Here is a 21399-nt window from a genome sequence, read left to right on the forward strand (position 1 = left end):
CACACAGGAGAGAATTAGATACACAGCTCAGCAGACAGTATCACACAGGAGAGGATTAGATACACAGCTCAGCAGACAGTATCACACAGGAGAGGATTAGATACACAGCTCAGTAGACAGTATCACACAGGACAGGATTAGATACACTGCTCAGCAGACAGTATCACACAGGAGAGGATTAGATACACAGCTCAGTAGACAGTATCACACAGGAGAGGATTAGATACACAGCTCAGCAGACAGTATCACACAGGATAGGATTAGATACACTGCTCAGCAGACAGTATCACACAGGAGAGGATTAGATACACTGCTCAGCAGACCGTATCACACAGGAGAGGATTAGATACACGGCTCAGCAGACAGTATCACACAGGAGAGGATTACATACACGGCTCAGCAGACAGTATCACACAGGAGAGGATTAGATACACGGCTCAGCAGACAGTATCACTCAGGAAAGGATTAGATACACGGCTCAGCACACAGTATCACACAGGAGAGGATTAGATACACAGCTCAGCAGACAGTATCACACAGGAGAGGATTAGATACACAGCTCAACAGACAGTATCACACAGGATAGGATTAGATACACCGCTCAGCAGACAGTATCACACAGGAGAGGATTAGATACACAGCTCAACAGACAGTATCACACAGGATAGGATTAGATACACGGCTCAGCAGACAGTATCACTCAGGAAAGGATTAGATACACGGCTCAGCACACAGTATCACACAGGAGAGGATTAGATACACAGCTCAGCAGACAGTATCACACAGGAGAGGATTAGATACACAGCTCAACAGACAGTATCACACAGGATAGGATTAGATACACCGCTCAGCAGACAGTATCACACAGGACAGGATTAGATACACCGCTCAGCACACAGTATCACACAGGACAGGATTAGATACACCGCTCAGCACACAGTATCACACAGGACAGGATTAGATACACAGCTCAGCAGACAGTATCACACAGGAGAGAATTAGATACACTGCTCAGCAGACAGTATCACACAGGATAGGATTAGATACACGGCTCAGCAGACAGTATCACACAGGAGAGGATTAGATACACAGCTCAGCACACAGTATCACACAGGATAGGATTAGATACACAGCTCAGCACACAGTATCACACAGGAGAGGATTAGATACACAGCTCAGCAGACAGTATCACACAGGAGAGGATTAGATACACGGCTCAGCAGACAGTATCACACAGGAGAGGATTAGATACACGGCTCAGCAGACAGTATCACACAGGAGAGGATTAGATACACAGCTCAGCAGACAGTATCACACAGGAGAGGATTAGATACACGGCTCAGCAGACAGTATCACACAGGAGTGGATTAGATACACAGCTCAACAGACAGTATCACACAGGATAGGATTAGATACACCGCTCAGCAGACAGTATCACACAGGACAGGATTAGATACACCGCTCAGCACACAGTATCACACAGGACAGGATTAGATACACCGCTCAGCACACAGTATCACACAGGACAGGATTAGATACACAGCTCAGCAGACAGTATCACACAGGAGAGAATTAGATACACTGCTCAGCAGACAGTATCACACAGGAGAGGATTAGATACACAGCTCAGCAGACAGTATTACACAGGAGAGGATTAGATATACAGCTCAGCAGACAGTATCACACAGGAGAGAATTAGATACACAGCTCAGCACACAGTATCACACAGGAGAGGATTAGCTACACTGCTCAGCAGACAGAATCACACAGGAGAGGATTAGATACACGGCTCAGCAGACAGTATCACACAGGAGTGGATTAGATACACAGCTCAGCAGACAGTATCACACAGGATAGGATTAGATACACGGCTCAGCAGACAGTATCACACAGGAGAGGATTAGATACACGGCTCAGCACACAGTATCACACAGGATAGGATTAGATACACGGCTCAGCACACAGTATCACACAGGAGAGGATTAGATACACAGCTCAGCAGACAGTATCACACAGGAGAGGATTAGATACACAGCTCAGTAGACAGTATCACACAGGACAGGATTAGATACACTGCTCAGCAGACAGTATCACACAGGAGAGGATTAGATACACAGCTCAGCAGACAGTATCACACAGGAGAGGATTAGATACACAGCTCAGCAGACAGTATCACACAGGATAGGATTAGATACACTGCTCAGCAGACAGTATCACACAGGAGAGGATTAGATACACTGCTCAGCAGACTATCACACAGGAGAGGATTAGATACACTGCTCAGCAGACAGTATCACACAGGAGAGGATTAGATACACGGCTCAGCAGACAGTATCACACAGGAGAGGATTAGATACACAGCTCAGCAGACAGTATCACACAGGAGAGGATTAGATACACAGCTCAGCAGACAGTATCACACAGGACAGGATTAGATACACGGCTCAGCACACAGTATCACACAGGAGAGGATTAGATACACAGCTCAGCAGACTGTATCACACAGGCTAGGATTAGATACACAGCTCAGCAGACAGTATCACACAGGAGAGGATTAGATACACAGCTCAGCAGACAGTATCACACAGGACAGGATTAGATACACAGCTCAGCAGACAGTATTACACAGGAGGGGATTAGATACACAGCTCAGCAGACAGTATCACACGGGAGAGGATTAGATACACAGCTCAGCAGACAGTATCACACAGGACAGGATTAGATACACAGCTCAGCAGACAGTATTACACAGGAGAGGATTAGATACACAGCTCAGCAGACAGTATCACACAGGACAGGATTAGATGCACAGCTCAGCAGACAGTATCACACAGGACAGGATTAGATACACAGCTCAGCAGACAGTATCACACAGGATAGTATTAGATACAGAGCTCAGCAGACAGTATCACACAGGAGAGGATTAGATACACAGCTCAGCAGACAGTATCACACAGGAGAGGATTAGAGGATTAGATACACAGCTCAGCACACAGTATCACACAGGAGAGGATTAGATACACTGCTCAGCAGACAGTATCACACAGGAGAGGATTAGATACACAGCTCAGCAGACAGTATTACACAGGAGAGGATTAGATATACAGCTCAGCAGACAGCATTACACAGGAGAGGATTAGATACACAGCCCAGCAGACAGTATCACACAGGACAGGATTAGATACAGAGCTCAGCAGACAGTATCACACAGGACAGGATTAGATACAGAGCTCAGCAGACAGTATCACACAGTACAGGATTAGATGCACAGCTCAGCACACAGTATCACACAGGAGAGGATTAGATACACAGCTCAGCAGACAGTATCACACAGGAGAGGATTAGATACACAGCTCAGCACACAGGAGAGGATTAGATACACGGCTCAGCAGACAGTATCACACAGGAGAGGATTAGATACACAGCTCAGCAGACAGTATCACACAGGAGAGGATTAGATACACAGCTCAGCAGACAGTATCACACAGGAGAGGATTAGATACACAGCTCAGCAGACTGTATCACACAGGCTAGGATTAGATACACAGCTCAGCAGACAGTATCACACAGGAGAGGATTAGATACACAGCTCAGCAGACAGTATCACACAGGACAGGATTAGATACACAGCTCAGCAGACAGTATTACACAGGAGGGGATTAGATACACAGCTCAGCAGACAGTATCACACAGGAGAGGATTAGATACACAGCTCAGCAGACAGTATCACACAGGACAGGATTAGATACACAGCTCAGCAGACAGTATTACACAGGAGAGGATTAGATACACAGCTCAGCAGACAGTATCACACATGACAGGATTAGATGCACAGCTCAGCAGACAGTATCACACAGGACAGGATTAGATACACAGCTCAGCAGACAGTATCACACAGGATAGGATTAGATACAGAGCTCAGCAGACAGTATCACACAGGAGAGGATTAGATACACAGCTCAGCAGACAGTATCACACAGGAGAGGATTAGATACACAGCTCAGCACACAGTATCACACAGGAGAGGATTAGATACACAGCTCAGCAGACAGTATCACACAGGATAGGATTAGATACACAGCTCAGCAGACAGTATCACACAGGAGAGGATTAGATACACGGCTCAGCAGACAGTATCACACAAGAGAGGATTAGATACACTGCTCAGCAGACAGTATCACACAGGAGAGGATTAGATACACTGCTCAGCAGACAGTATCACACAGGAGAGGATTAGATACACGGCTCAGCAGACAGTATCACACAGGATAGGATTAGATACACCGCTCAGCAGACAGTATCACACAGGACAGGATTAGATACACCGCTCAGCAGACAGTATCACACAGGACAGGATTAGATACACCGCTCAGCACACAGTATCACACAGGACAGGATTAGATACACAGCTCAGCAGACAGTATCACACAGGAGAGGATTAGATACACAGCTCAGCACACAGTATCACACAGGAGAGGATTAGATACACAGCTCAGCAGACAGTATCACACAGGAGAGGATTAGATACACAGCTCAGCAGACAGTATCACACAGGAGAGAATTAGATACACAGCTCAGCACACAGTATCACACAGGGGAGGATTAGATACACTGCTCAGCAAACAGTGTCACACAGGAGAGGATTAGATACACTGTTTAGCAGACAGTATCACACAGGAGAGGATTAGATACACAGCTCAGCAGACAGTATCACACAGGAGAGGATTAGATACACAGCTCAGCACACAGTATCACACAGGAGAGGATTAGATACACTGCTCAGCAGACAGAATCACACAGGAAAGGATTAGATACACATCTCAGCAGACAGCATTACACAGGAGAGGATTAGATACACAGCCCAGCAGACAGTATCACACAGGACAGGATTAGATACAGAGCTCAGCAGACAGTATCACACAGGAGAGGATTAGATACACAGCTCAGCACACAGGAGAGGATTAGATTCACGGCTCAGCAGACAGTATCACACAGGAGAGGATTAGATACACAGCTCAGCAGACAGTATCACACAGGAGAGGATTAGATACACAGCTCAGCAGACAGTATCACACAGGAGAGGATTAGATACACAGCTCAGCAGACAGTATCACACAGGAGAGGATTAGATACACAGCTCAGTAGACAGTATCACACAGGACAGGATTAGATACACTGCTCAGCAGACAGTATCACACAGGAGAGGATTAGATACACAGCTCAGCAGACAGTATCACACAGGAGAGGATTAGATACACAGCTCAGCAGACAGTATCACACAGGATAGGATTAGATACACTGCTCAGCAGACAGTATCACACAGGAGAGGATTAGATACACTGCTCAGCAGACTATCACACAGGAGAGGATTAGATACACTGCTCAGCAGACAGTATCACACAGGAGAGGATTAGATACACGGCTCAGCACACAGTATCACACAGGATAGGATTAGATACACGGCTCAGCACACAGTATCACACAGGAGAGGATTAGATACACAGCTCAGCAGACAGTATCACACAGGAGAGGATTAGATACACAGCTCAGTAGACAGTATCACACAGGACAGGATTAGATACACTGCTCAGCAGACAGTATCACACAGGAGAGGATTAGATACACAGCTCAGCAGACAGTATCACACAGGAGAGGATTAGATACACAGCTCAGCAGACAGTATCACACAGGATAGGATTAGATACACTGCTCAGCAGACAGTATCACACAGGAGAGGATTAGATACACTGCTCAGCAGACTATCACACAGGAGAGGATTAGATACACTGCTCAGCAGACAGTATCACACAGGAGAGGATTAGATACACGGCTCAGCAGACAGTATCACACAGGAGAGGATTAGATACACAGCTCAGCAGACAGTATCACACAGGAGAGGATTAGATACACAGCTCAGCAGACAGTATCACACAGGACAGGATTAGATACACGGCTCAGCACACAGTATCACACAGGAGAGGATTAGATACACAGCTCAGCAGACTGTATCACACAGGCTAGGATTAGATACACAGCTCAGCAGACAGTATCACACAGGAGAGGATTAGATACACAGCTCAGCAGACAGTATCACACAGGACAGGATTAGATACACAGCTCAGCAGACAGTATTACACAGGAGGGGATTAGATACACAGCTCAGCAGACAGTATCACACAGGAGAGGATTAGATACACAGCTCAGCAGACAGTATCACACAGGACAGGATTAGATACACAGCTCAGCAGACAGTATTACACAGGAGAGGATTAGATACACAGCTCAGCAGACAGTATCACACAGGACAGGATTAGATGCACAGCTCAGCAGACAGTATCACACAGGACAGGATTAGATACACAGCTCAGCAGACAGTATCACACAGGATAGTATTAGATACAGAGCTCAGCAGACAGTATCACACAGGAGAGGATTAGATACACAGCTCAGCAGACAGTATCACACAGGAGAGGATTAGAGGATTAGATACACAGCTCAGCACACAGTATCACACAGGAGAGGATTAGATACACTGCTCAGCAGACAGTATCACACAGGAGAGGATTAGATACACAGCTCAGCAGACAGTATTACACAGGAGAGGATTAGATATACAGCTCAGCAGACAGCATTACACAGGAGAGGATTAGATACACAGCCCAGCAGACAGTATCACACAGGACAGGATTAGATACAGAGCTCAGCAGACAGTATCACACAGGACAGGATTAGATACAGAGCTCAGCAGACAGTATCACACAGTACAGGATTAGATGCACAGCTCAGCACACAGTATCACACAGGAGAGGATTAGATACACAGCTCAGCAGACAGTATCACACAGGAGAGGATTAGATACACAGCTCAGCACACAGGAGAGGATTAGATACACGGCTCAGCAGACAGTATCACACAGGAGAGGATTAGATACACAGCTCAGCAGACAGTATCACACAGGAGAGGATTAGATACACAGCTCAGCAGACAGTATCACACAGGAGAGGATTAGATACACAGCTCAGCAGACTGTATCACACAGGCTAGGATTAGATACACAGCTCAGCAGACAGTATCACACAGGAGAGGATTAGATACACAGCTCAGCAGACAGTATCACACAGGACAGGATTAGATACACAGCTCAGCAGACAGTATTACACAGGAGGGGATTAGATACACAGCTCAGCAGACAGTATCACACAGGAGAGGATTAGATACACAGCTCAGCAGACAGTATCACACAGGACAGGATTAGATACACAGCTCAGCAGACAGTATTACACAGGAGAGGATTAGATACACAGCTCAGCAGACAGTATCACACATGACAGGATTAGATGCACAGCTCAGCAGACAGTATCACACAGGACAGGATTAGATACACAGCTCAGCAGACAGTATCACACAGGATAGGATTAGATACAGAGCTCAGCAGACAGTATCACACAGGAGAGGATTAGATACACAGCTCAGCAGACAGTATCACACAGGAGAGGATTAGAGGATTAGATACACAGCTCAGCAGACAGTATCACACAGGAGAGGATTAGATACACAGCTCAGCACACAGGACAGGATTAGATGCACAGCTCAGCAGACAGTATCACACAGGACAGGATTAGATACACAGCTCAGCAGACAGTATCACACAGGATAGGATTAGATACAGAGCTCAGCAGACAGTATCACACAGGAGAGGATTAGATACACAGCTCAGCAGACAGTATCACACAGGAGAGGATTAGATACACAGCTCAGCACACAGTATCACACAGGAGAGGATTAGATACACAGCTCAGCAGACAGTATCACACAGGATAGGATTAGATACACAGCTCAGCAGACAGTATCACACAGGAGAGGATTAGATACACGGCTCAGCAGACAGTATCACACAAGAGAGGATTAGATACACTGCTCAGCAGACAGTATCACACAGGAGAGGATTAGATACACTGCTCAGCAGACAGTATCACACAGGAGAGGATTAGATACACGGCTCAGCAGACAGTATCACACAGGATAGGATTAGATACACCGCTCAGCAGACAGTATCACACAGGACAGGATTAGATACACCGCTCAGCAGACAGTATCACACAGGACAGGATTAGATACACCGCTCAGCACACAGTATCACACAGGACAGGATTAGATACACAGCTCAGCAGACAGTATCACACAGGAGAGGATTAGATACACAGCTCAGCACACAGTATCACACAGGAGAGGATTAGATACACAGCTCAGCAGACAGTATCACACAGGAGAGGATTAGATACACAGCTCAGCAGACAGTATCACACAGGAGAGAATTAGATACACAGCTCAGCACACAGTATCACACAGGGGAGGATTAGATACACTGCTCAGCAAACAGTGTCACACAGGAGAGGATTAGATACACTGTTTAGCAGACAGTATCACACAGGAGAGGATTAGATACACAGCTCAGCAGACAGTATCACACAGGAGAGGATTAGATACACAGCTCAGCACACAGTATCACACAGGAGAGGATTAGATACACTGCTCAGCAGACAGAATCACACAGGAAAGGATTAGATACACATCTCAGCAGACAGCATTACACAGGAGAGGATTAGATACACAGCCCAGCAGACAGTATCACACAGGACAGGATTAGATACAGAGCTCAGCAGACAGTATCACACAGGAGAGGATTAGATACACAGCTCAGCACACAGGAGAGGATTAGATTCACGGCTCAGCAGACAGTATCACACAGGAGAGGATTAGATACACAGCTCAGCAGACAGTATCACACAGGAGAGGATTAGATACACAGCTCAGCAGACAGTATCACACAGGAGAGGATTAGATACACAGCTCAGCAGACAGTATCACACAGGAGAGGATTAGATACACAGCTCAGTAGACAGTATCACACAGGACAGGATTAGATACACTGCTCAGCAGACAGTATCACACAGGAGAGGATTAGATACACAGCTCAGCAGACAGTATCACACAGGAGAGGATTAGATACACAGCTCAGCAGACAGTATCACACAGGATAGGATTAGATACACTGCTCAGCAGACAGTATCACACAGGAGAGGATTAGATACACTGCTCAGCAGACTATCACACAGGAGAGGATTAGATACACTGCTCAGCAGACAGTATCACACAGGAGAGGATTAGATACACGGCTCAGCAGACAGTATCACACAGGAGAGGATTAGATACACAGCTCAGCAGACAGTATCACACAGGAGAGGATTAGATACACAGTTCAGCAGACAGTATCACACAGGACAGGATTAGATACACGGCTCAGCACACAGTATCACACAGGAGAGGATTAGATACACAGCTCAGCAGACTGTATCACACAGGCTAGGATTAGATACACAGCTCAGCAGACAGTATCACACAGGAGAGGATTAGATACACAGCTCAGCAGACAGTATCACACAGGACAGGATTAGATACACAGCTCAGCAGACAGTATTACACAGGAGGGGATTAGATACACAGCTCAGCAGACAGTATCACACAGGAGAGGATTAGATACACAGCTCAGCAGACAGTATCACACAGGACAGGATTAGATACACAGCTCAGCAGACAGTATTACACAGGAGAGGATTAGATACACAGCTCAGCAGACAGTATCACACAGGACAGGATTAGATGCACAGCTCAGCAGACAGTATCACACAGGACAGGATTAGATACACAGCTCAGCAGACAGTATCACACAGGATAGTATTAGATACAGAGCTCAGCAGACAGTATCACACAGGAGAGGATTAGATACACAGCTCAGCAGACAGTATCACACAGGAGAGGATTAGATACACAGCTCAGCACACAGTATCACACAGGAGAGGATTAGATACACTGCTCAGTAGACAGTATCACACAGGAGAGGATTAGATACACAGCTCAGCAGACAGTATTACACAGGAGAGGATTAGATATACAGCTCAGCAGACAGCATTACACAGGAGAGGATTAGATACACAGCCCAGCAGACAGTATCACGCAGGACAGGATTAGATACAGAGCTCAGCAGACAGTATCACACAGGACAGGATTAGATACAGAGCTCAGCAGACAGTATCACACAGGAGAGGATTAGATACACAGCTCAGCAGACAGTATCACACAGGAGAGGATTAGATACACAGCTCAGCACACAGGAGAGGATTAGATACACGGCTCAGCAGACAGTATCACACAGGAGAGGATTAGATACACAGCTCAGCAGACAGTATCACACAGGAGAGGATTAGATACACAGCTCAGCAGACAGTATCACACAGGAGAGGATTAGATACACAGCTCAGCAGACTGTATCACACAGGCTAGGATTAGATACACAGCTCAGCAGACAGTATCACACAGGAGAGGATTAGATACACAGCTCAGCAGACAGTATCACACAGGACAGGATTAGATACACAGCTCAGCAGACAGTATTACACAGGAGAGGATTAGATACACAGCTCAGCAGACAGTATCACACAGGAGAGGATTAGATACACAGCTCAGCAGACAGTATCACACAGGACAGGATTAGATACACAGCTCAGCAGACAGTATTACACAGGAGAGGATTAGATACACAGCTCAGCAGACAGTATCACACATTACAGGATTAGATGCACAGCTCAGCAGACAGTATCACACAGGACAGGATTAGATACACAGCTCAGCAGACAGTATCACACAGGATAGGATTAGATACAGAGCTCAGCAGACAGTATCACACAGGAGAGGATTAGATACACAGCTCAGCAGACAGTATCACACAGGAGAGGATTAGATACACAGCTCAGCACACAGTATCACACAGGAGAGGATTAGATACACAGCTCAGCAGACAGTATCACACAGGATAGGATTAGATACACAGCTCAGCAGACAGTATCACACAGGACAGGATTAGATACACGGCTCAGCAGACAGTATCACACAAGAGAGGATTAGATACACTGCTCAGCAGACAGTATCACACAGGAGAGGATTAGATACACTGCTCAGCAGACAGTATCACACAGGAGAGGATTAGATACACGGCTCAGCAGACAGTATTACACAGGAGTGGATTAGATACACAGCTCAACACACAGTATCACACAGGATAGGATTAGATACACCGCTCAGCAGACAGTATCACACAGGACAGGATTAGATACACCGCTCAGCAGACAGTATCACACAGGACAGGATTAGATACACCGCTCAGCACACAGTATCACACAGGACAGGATTAGATACACAGCTCAGCAGACAGTATCGCACAGGAGAGGATTAGATACACAGCTCAGCACACAGCATCACACAGGAGAGGATTAGATACACAGCTCAGCAGACAGTATCACACAGGAGAGGATTAGATACACAGCTCAGCAGACAGTATCACACAGGAGAGAATTAGATACACAGCTCAGCACACAGTATCACACAGGGGAGGATTAGATACACTGCTCAGCAAACAGTGTCACACAGGAGAGGATTAGATACACTGTTTAGCAGACAGTATCACACAGGAGAGGATTAGATACACAGCTCAGCAGACAGTATCACACAGGAGAGGATTAGATACACAGCTCAGCACACAGTATCACACAGGAGAGGATTAGATACACTGCTCAGCAGACAGAATCACACAGGAAAGGATTAGATACACATCTCAGCAGACAGCATTACACAGGAGAGGATTAGATACACAGCCCAGCAGACAGTATCACACAGGACAGGATTAGATACAGAGCTCAGCAGACAGTATCACACAGGAGAGGATTAGATACACAGCTCAGCACACAGGAGAGGATTAGATTCACGGCTCAGCAGACAGTATCACACAGGAGAGGATTAGATACACAGCTCAGCAGACAGTATCACACAGGAGAGGATTAGATACACAGCTCAGCAGACAGTATCACACAGGAGAGGATTAGATACACAGCTCAGCAGACTGTATCACACAGGACAGGATTAGATACACAGCTCAGCAGACAGTATTACACAGGAGAGGATTAGATACACAGCTCAGCAGACAGTATCACACAGGACAGGATTAGATGCACAGCTCAGCAGACAGTATCACACAGGAGAGGATTAGATACACAGCTCAGCAGACAGTATCACACAGGACAGGATTAGATGCACAGCTCAGCAGACAGTATCACACAGGACAGGATTAGATACCTAGCTCAGCAGACAGTATCACACAGGATAGGATTAGATACAGAGCTCAGCAGACAGTATCACACAGGAGAGGATTAGATACACGGCTCAGCAGACAGTATCACACAGGATAGGATTAGATACACGGCTCAGCAGACAGTACCACACAGGAGAGGATTAGATACACGGCTCAGCAGACAGTATCACACAGGAGAGGATTAGATACACTGCTCAGCAGACAGTATCACACAGGAGAGGATTAGATACACTGCTCAGCAGACAGTATCACACAGGAGAGGATTAGATACACTGCTCAGCAGACAGTATCACACAGGAGAGGATTAGATACACTGCTCAGCAGACAGTATCACACAGGAGAGGATTAGATACACTGCTCAGCAGACAGTATCACACAGGAGAGGATTAGATACACTGCTCAGCAGACAGTATCACACAGGAGAGGATTAGATATACTGCTCAGCAGACAGTATCACACAGGAGAGGATTAAATACACAGCTCAGCAGACAGTATCACACAGGATAGGATTAGATACACGGCTCAGCAGACAGTATCACACAGGAGAGGATTAGATACACGGCTCAGCAGACAGTATCACACAGGAGAGGATTAGATACACAGCTCAGCAGACAGTATCACACAGGAGAGGATTAGATACACTGCTCAGCAGACAGTATCACACAGGAGAGGATTAGATACACTGCTCAGCAGACAGTATCACACAGGAGAGGATTAGATACACTGCTCAGCAGACAGTATCACACAGGAGAGGATTAGATACACAGCTCAGCAGACAGTATCACACAGGAGAGGATTAAATACACAGCTCAGCAGACAGTATCACACAGGAGAGGATTAGATACACAGCTCAGCAGACAGTATCACACAGGAGAGGATTAGATGCTCAGCAGGCAGCATAGCACAGGAGAGGATTAGATACACTGCTCAGCAGGCAGCATCACACAGGATAGGATTAGATACACTGCTCAGCAGACAGTATCACACAGGAGAGGATTAGATACACAGCTGAGCAGACAGTATCACACAGGAGAGGATTAGATACACAGCTCAGCAGGCAGCATCACACAGGAGAGGATTAGATACACTGCTCAGCAGACAGTATCACACAGGAGAGAATTAGATACACAGCTCAGCACACAGTATCACACAGGAGAGGATTAGCTACACTGCTCAGCAGACAGAATCACACAGGAGAGGATTAGATACACGGCTCAGCAGACAGTATCACACAGGAGTGGATTAGATACACAGCTCAGCAGACAGTATCACACAGGATAGGATTAGATACACGGCTCAGCAGACAGTATCACACAGGAGAGGATTAGATACACGGCTCAGCACACAGTATCACACAGGAGAGGATTAGATACACAGCTCAGCAGACAGTATCACACAGGAGAGGATTAGATACACAGCTCAGTAGACAGTATCACACAGGACAGGATTAGATACACTGCTCAGCAGACAGTATCACACAGGAGAGGATTAGATACACAGCTCAGCAGACAGTATCACACAGGAGAGGATTAGATACACAGCTCAGCAGACAGTATCACACAGGATAGGATTAGATACACAGCTCAGCAGACAGTATCACACAGGACAGGATTAGATACACTGCTCAGCAGACTATCACACAGGAGAGGATTAGATACACTGCTCAGCAGACAGTATCACACAGGAGAGGATTAGATACACTGCTCAGCAGACAGTATCACACAGGAGAGGATTAGATACACTGCTCAGCAGACAGTATCACACAGGAGAGGATTAGATACACGGCTCAGCAGACAGTATTACACAGGAGTGGATTAGATACACAGCTCAACAGACAGTATCACACAGGATAGGATTAGATACACCGCTCAGCAGACAGTATCACACAGGACAGGATTAGATACACCGCTCAGCAGACAGTATCACACAGGACAGGATTAGATACACCGCTCAGCACACAGTATCACACAGGACAGGATTAGATACACAGCTCAGCAGACAGTATCGCACAGGAGAGGATTAGATACACAGCTCAGCACACAGTATCACACAGGAGAGGATTAGATACACAGCTCAGCAGACAGTATCACACAGGAGAGGATTAGATACACAGCTCAGCAGACAGTATCACACAGGAGAGAATTAGATACACAGCTCAGCACACAGTATCACACAGGGGAGGATTAGATACACTGCTCAGCAAACAGTGTCACACAGGAGAGGATTAGATACACTGTTTAGCAGACAGTATCACACAGGAGAGGATTAGATACACAGCTCAGCAGACAGTATCACACAGGAGAGGATTAGATACACAGCTCAGCACACAGTATCACACAGGAGAGGATTAGATACACTGCTCAGCAGACAGAATCACACAGGAAAGGATTAGATACACATCTCAGCAGACAGCATTACACAGGAGAGGATTAGATACACAGCCCAGCAGACAGTATCACACAGGACAGGATTAGATACAGAGCTCAGCAGACAGTATCACACAGGAGAGGATTAGATACACAGCTCAGCACACAGGAGAGGATTAGATTCACGGCTCAGCAGACAGTATCACACAGGAGAGGATTAGATACACAGCTCAGCAGACAGTATCACACAGGAGAGGATTAGATACACAGCTCAGCAGACAGTATCACACAGGAGAGGATTAGATACACAGCTCAGCAGACTGTATCACACAGGACAGGATTAGATACACAGCTCAGCAGACAGTATTACACAGGAGAGGATTAGATACACAGCTCAGTAGACAGTATCACACAGGACAGGATTAGATACACTGCTCAGCAGACAGTATCACACAGGAGAGGATTAGATACACAGCTCAGCAGACAGTATCACACAGGAGAGGATTAGATACACAGCTCAGCAGACAGTATCACACAGGATAGGATTAGATACACAGCTCAGCAGACAGTATCACACAGGACAGGATTAGATACACTGCTCAGCAGACTATCACACAGGAGAGGATTAGATACACTGCTCAGCAGACAGTATCACACAGGAGAGGATTAGATACACTGCTCAGCAGACAGTATCACACAGGACAGGATTAGATGCACAGCTCAGCAGACAGTATCACACAGGACAGGATTAGATACCTAGCTCAGCAGACAGTATCACACAGGATAGGACTAGATACAGAGCTCAGCAGACAGTATCACACAGGAGAGGATTAGATACACGGCTCAGCAGACAGTATCACACAGGATAGGATTAGATACACGGCTCAGCAGACAGTACCACACAGGAGAGGATTAGATACACGGCTCAGCAGACAGTATCACACAGGAGAGGATTAGATACACTGCTCAGCAGACAGTATCACACAGGAGAGGATTAGATACACTGCTCAGCAGACAGTATCACACAGGAGAGGATTAGATACACTGCTCAGCAGACAGTATCACACAGGAGAGGATTAGATACACTGCTCAGCAGACAGTATCACACAGGAGAGGATTAGATACACTGCTCAGCAGACAGTATCACACAGGAGAGGATTAGATACACTGCTCAGCAGACAGTATCACACAGGAGAGGATTAGATACACTGCTCAGCAGACAGTATCACACAGGAGAGGATTAAATACACAGCTCAGCAGACAGTATCACACAGGATAGGATTAGATACACGGCTCAGCAGACAGTATCACACAGGAGAGGATTAGATACACGGCTCAGCAGACAGTATCACACAGGAGAGGATTAGATACACAGCTCAGCAGACAGTATCACACAGGAGAGGATTAGATACACTGCTCAGCAGACAGTATCACACAGGAGAGGATTAGATACACTGCTCAGCAGACAGTATCACACAGGAGAGGATTAGATACACTGCTCAGCAGAAAGTATCACACAGGAGAGGATTAGATACACTGCTCAGCAGACAGTATCACACAGGAGAGGATTAGATACACAGCTCAGCAGACAGTATCACACAGGAGAGGATTAAATACACAGCTCAGCAGACAGTATCACACAGGAGAGGATTAGATACACAGCTCAGCAGACAGTATCACACAGGAGAGGATTAGATGCTCAGCAGGCAGCATAGCACAGGAGAGGATTAGATACACTGCTCAGCAGGCAGCATCACACAGGATAGGATTAGATACACTGCTCAGCAGACAGTATCACACAGGAGAGGATTAGATACACAGCTGAGCAGACAGTATCACACAGGAGAGGATTAGATACACAGCTCAGCAGGCAGCATCACACAGGAGAGGATTAGATACACTGCTCAGCAGACAGTATCACACAGGAGAGAATTAGATACACAGCTCAGCACACAGTATCACACAGGAGAGGATTAGCTACACTGCTCAGCAGACAGAATCACACAGGAGAGGATTCGATACACAGCTCAGCAGACAGTATCACACAGGAGTGGATTAGATACACAGCTCAGCAGACAGTATCACACAGGATAGGATTAGATACACGGCTCAGCAGACAGTATCACACAGGAGAGGATTAGATACACGGCTCAGCACACAGTATCACACAGGATAGGATTAGATACACGGCTCAGCACACAGTATCACACAGGAGAGGATTAGATACACAGCTCAGCAGACAGTATCACACAGGAGAGGATTAGATACACAGCTCAGTAGACAGTATCACACAGGACAGGATTAGATACACTGCTCAGCAGACAGTATCACACAGGAGAGGATTAGATACACAGCTCAGCAGACAGTATCACACAGGAGAGGATTAGATACACAGCTCAGCAGACAGTATCACACAGGATAGGATTAGATACACTGCTCAGCAGACAGTATCACACAGGAGAGGATTAGATACACTGCTCAGCAGACTATCACACAGGAGAGGATTAGATACACTGCTCAGCAGACAGTATCACACAGGAGAGGATTAGATACACGGCTCAGCAGACAGTATCACACAGGAGAGGATTAGATACACAGCTCAGCAGACAGTATCACACAGGAGAGGATTAGATACACAGCTCAGCAGACAGTATCACACAGGACAGGATTAGATACACGGCTCAGCACACAGTATCACACAGGAGAGGATTAGATACACAGCTCAACAGACTGTATCACACAGGCTAGGATTAGATACACAGCTCAGCAGACAGTATCACACAGGAGAGGATTAGATACACAGCTTAGCAGACAGTATCACACAGGACAGGATTAGATACACAGCTCAGCAGACAGTATTACACAGGAGGGGATTAGATACACAGCTCAGCAGACAGTATCACACAGGAGAGGATTAGATACACAGCTCAGCAGACAGTATCACACAGGACAGGATTAGATACACAGCTCAGCAGACAGTATTACACAGGAGAGGATTAGATACACAGCTCAGCAGACAGTATCACACAGGAGAGGATTAGATACACAGCTCAGCAGACAGTATCACACAGGAGAGGATTAGAGGATTAGATACACAGCTCAGCAGACAGTATCACACAGGAGAGGATTAGATACACAGCTCAGCACACAGGACAGGATTAGATGCACAGCTCAGCAGACAGTATCACACAGGACAGGATTAGATACACAGCTCAGCAGACAGTATCACACAGGATAGGATTAGATACAGAGCTCAGCAGACAGTATCACACAGGAGAGGATTAGATACACAGCTCAGCAGACAGTATCACACAGGAGAGGATTAGATACACAGCTCAGCACACAGTATCACACAGGAGAGGATTAGATACACAGCTCAGCAGACAGTATCACACAGGATAGGATTAGATACACAGCTCAGCAGACAGTATCACACAGGAGAGGATTAGATACACGGCTCAGCAGACAGTATCACACAAGAGAGGATTAGATACACTGCTCAGCAGACAGTATCACACAGGAGAGGATTAGATACACTGCTCAGCAGACAGTATCACACAGGAGAGGATTAGATACACGGCTCAGCAGACAGTATCACACAGGATAGGATTAGATACACCGCTCAGCAGACAGTATCACACAGGACAGGATTAGATACACCGCTCAGCAGACAGTATCACACAGGACAGGATTAGATACACCGCTCAGCACACAGTATCACACAGGACAGGATTAGATACACAGCTCAGCAGACAGTATCACACAGGAGAGGATTAGATACACAGCTCAGCACACAGTATCACACAGGAGAGGATTAGATACACAGCTCAGCAGACAGTATCACACAGGAGAGGATTAGATACACAGCTCAGCAGACAGTATCACACAGGAGAGAATTAGATACACAGCTCAGCACACAGTATCACACAGGGGAGGATTAGATACACTGCTCAGCAAACAGTGTCACACAGGAGAGGATTAGATACACTGTTTAGCAGACAGTATCACACAGGAGAGGATTAGATACACAGCTCAGCAGACAGTATCACACAGGAGAGGATTAGATACACAGCTCAGCACACAGTATCACACAGGAGAGGATTAGATACACTGCTCAGCAGACAGAATCACACAGGAAAGGATTAGATACACATCTCAGCAGACAGCATTACACAGGAGAGGATTAGATACACAGCCCAGCAGACAGTATCACACAGGACAGGATTAGATACAGAGCTCAGCAGACAGTATCACACAGGAGAGGATTAGATACACAGCTCAGCACACAGGAGAGGATTAGATTCACGGCTCAGCAGACAGTATCACACAGGAGAGGATTAGATACACAGCTCAGCAGACAGTATCACACAGGAGAGGATTAGATACACAGCTCAGCAGACAGTATCACACAGGAGAGGATTAGATACACAGCTCAGCAGACAGTATCACACAGGAGAGGATTAGATACACAGCTCAGTAGACAGTATCACACAGGACAGGATTAGATACACTGCTCAGCAGACAGTATCACACAGGAGAGGATTAGATACACAGCTCAGCAGACAGTATCACACAGGAGAGGATTAGATACACAGCTCAGCAGACAGTATCACACAGGATAGGATTAGATACACTGCTCAGCAGACAGTATCACACAGGAGAGGATTAGATACACTGCTCAGCAGACTATCACACAGGAGAGGATTAGATACACTGCTCAGCAGACAGTATCACACAGGAGAGGATTAGATACACGGCTCAGCAGACAGTATCACACAGGAGAGGATTAGATACACAGCTCAGCAGACAGTATCACACAGGAGAGGATTAGATACACAGTTCAGCAGACAGTATCACACAGGACAGGATTAGATACACGGCTCAGCACACAGTATCACACAGGAGAGGATTAGATACACAGCTCAGCAGACTGTATCACACAGGCTAGGATTAGATACACAGCTCAGCAGACAGTATCACACAGGAGAGGATTAGATACACAGCTCAGCAGACAGTATCACACAGGACAGGATTAGATACACAGCTCAGCAGACAGTATTACACAGGAGGGGATTAGATACACAGCTCAGCAGACAGTATCACACAGGAGAGGATTAGATACACAGCTCAGCAGACAGTATCACACAGGACAGGATTAGATACACAGCTCAGCAGACAGTATTACACAGGAGAGGATTAGATACACAGCTCAGCAGACAGTATCACACAGGACAGGATTAGATGCACAGCTCAGCAGACAGTATCACACAGGACAGGATTAGATACACAGCTCAGCAGACAGTATCACACAGGATAGTATTAGATACAGAGCTCAGCAGACAGTATCACACAGGAGAGGATTAGATACACAGCTCAGCAGACAGTATCACACAGGAGAGGATTAGATACACAGCTCAGCACACAGTATCACACAGGAGAGGATTAGATACACTGCTCAGTAGACAGTATCACACAGGAGAGGATTAGATACACAGCTCAGCAGACAGTATTACACAGGAGAGGATTAGATATACAGCTCAGCAGACAGCATTACACAGGAGAGGATTAGATACACAGCCCAGCAGACAGTATCACGCAGGACAGGATTAGATACAGAGCTCAGCAGACAGTATCACACAGGACAGGATTAGATACAGAGCTCAGCAGACAGTATCACACAGGAGAGGATTAGATACACAGCTCAGCAGACAGTATCACACAGGAGAGGATTAGATACACAGCTCAGCACACAGGAGAGGATTAGATACACGGCTCAGCAGACAGTATCACACAGGAGAGGATTAGATACACAGCTCAGCAGACAGTATCACACAGGAGAGGATTAGATACACAGCTCAGCAGACAGTATCACACAGGAGAGGATTAGATACACAGCTCAGCAGACTGTATCACACAGGCTAGGATTAGATACACAGCTCAGCAGACAGTATCACACAGGAGAGGATTAGATACACAGCTCAGCAGACAGTATCACACAGGACAGGATTAGATACACAGCTCAGCAGACAGTATTACACAGGAGAGGATTAGATACACAGCTCAGCAGACAGTATCACACAGGAGAGGATTAGATACACAGCTCAGCAGACAGTATCACACAGGACAGGATTAGATACACAGCTCAGCAGACAGTATTACACAGGAGAGGATTAGATACACAGCTCAGCAGACAGTATCACACATTACAGGATTAGATGCACAGCTCAGCAGACAGTATCACACAGGACAGGATTAGATACACAGCTCAGCAGACAGTATCACACAGGATAGGATTAGATACAGAGCTCAGCAGACAGTATCACACAGGAGAGGATTAGATACACAGCTCAGCAGACAGTATCACACAGGAGAGGATTAGATACACAGCTCAGCACACAGTATCACACAGGAGAGGATTAGATACACAGCTCAGCAGACAGTATCACACAGGATAGGATTAGATACACAGCTCAGCAGACAGTATCACACAGGACAGGATTAGATACACGGCTCAGCAGACAGTATCACACAAGAGAGGATTAGATACACTGCTCAGCAGACAGTATCACACAGGAGAGGATTAGATACACTGCTCAGCAGACAGTATCACACAGGAGAGGATTAGATACACGGCTCAGCAGACAGTATTACACAGGAGTGGATTAGATACACAGCTCAACACACAGTATCACACAGGATAGGATTAGATACACCGCTCAGCAGACAGTATCACACAGGACAGGATTAGATACACCGCTCAGCAGACAGTATCACACAGGACAGGATTAGATACACCGCTCAGCACACAGTATCACACAGGACAGGATTAGA

At 46.3% G+C, this 21399-nt stretch overlaps 1 protein-coding gene across 1 annotated transcript in view; it reads left to right on the forward strand.

The window, feature by feature from the left end:
* Positions 1–21399, forward strand: part of LOC142282818 (vacuolar ATPase assembly protein VMA22-like) — an 83606-nt gene that overhangs the window by 35580 nt on the left and 26627 nt on the right. The window lies entirely within an intron of this gene.

Source organism: Anomaloglossus baeobatrachus, unplaced genomic scaffold, assembly GCF_048569485.1.
Source record: "Anomaloglossus baeobatrachus isolate aAnoBae1 unplaced genomic scaffold, aAnoBae1.hap1 Scaffold_522, whole genome shotgun sequence".
NCBI lineage: Eukaryota > Metazoa > Chordata > Amphibia > Anura > Aromobatidae > Anomaloglossus > Anomaloglossus baeobatrachus.